The following is a 698-nucleotide window of genomic DNA, read 5'->3' as shown; positions in this document are numbered from 1 at the left end:
CATCCACAGTCCTCCCCCCTGCAAAATATGGGGTTTAATAATGATGGACTTTATCTACATTGGCATTAACAAAGTAAGTTTTAAATGTTTGCAAACTCAGAAAAAAAGTTACATTTTGTCACTTGCCCCCCCCCTTTTTTTGGTCTAAAATAAAAAAACCACTGAAAAGTCAGGAGCATGTTATTTTTTCACGAAACTAACGGGAAAATTACAGGATACTTACCATTGCGTACCTGTAGGTGGCTCCCTCTTACGGCTTGATAGGAACCCCCAGAGCACAAATTTCCTAACCGCGCCGCTGGTGTAGTGGTATCATGCAAGATTCCCATTCTTGCGACCCGGGTTCGATTCCCGGGCGGCGCAGGATTTTTTTTCATTTTTGGTTTCGTTTTACTTCGCAAACACTATACGTATGTAATATTTGCATGCGCAAACTCGTGATAACAGTTTCCCGCTTCTCCTCCTTGGTGTCACGCGGCTGCTTTGCGTCTATATCCGCTCCATGAGTTTAAAGCTGTAATTCTACGTGCATCTTTAGCTGGGAAGAACCCCCCCTTAAACCCAGAAGAAGGGCATTACTTTCGAGTATACACGAACGGGAAAAAAGCTATCTGTATTCAGGGCTCACCCCCATTCATCACATCCAGAATAACCTGTTTTCCAATACAATTTAGTTCTGTAGAGTATTTGTAAAGGAT

The 698-nt window shown here is 42.7% G+C and overlaps 1 non-coding gene across 1 annotated transcript; it reads left to right on the top strand.

The window, feature by feature from the left end:
* Positions 1 to 292: 292 nt before the first annotated feature.
* TRNAG-CCC (transfer RNA glycine (anticodon CCC)) lies at positions 293 to 363 on the top strand. Its single transcript has one exon. It is a non-coding gene; the product is annotated as a tRNA-Gly (tRNA).
* Positions 364 to 698: the final 335 nt, after the last annotated feature.

The sequence above is a fragment of the Podarcis raffonei genome, chromosome 14 (genome assembly GCF_027172205.1).
Source record: "Podarcis raffonei isolate rPodRaf1 chromosome 14, rPodRaf1.pri, whole genome shotgun sequence".
Taxonomy (NCBI): Eukaryota; Metazoa; Chordata; class Lepidosauria; order Squamata; family Lacertidae; genus Podarcis; species Podarcis raffonei.
This window is presented reverse-complemented; position numbering and strand designations above follow the sequence as displayed.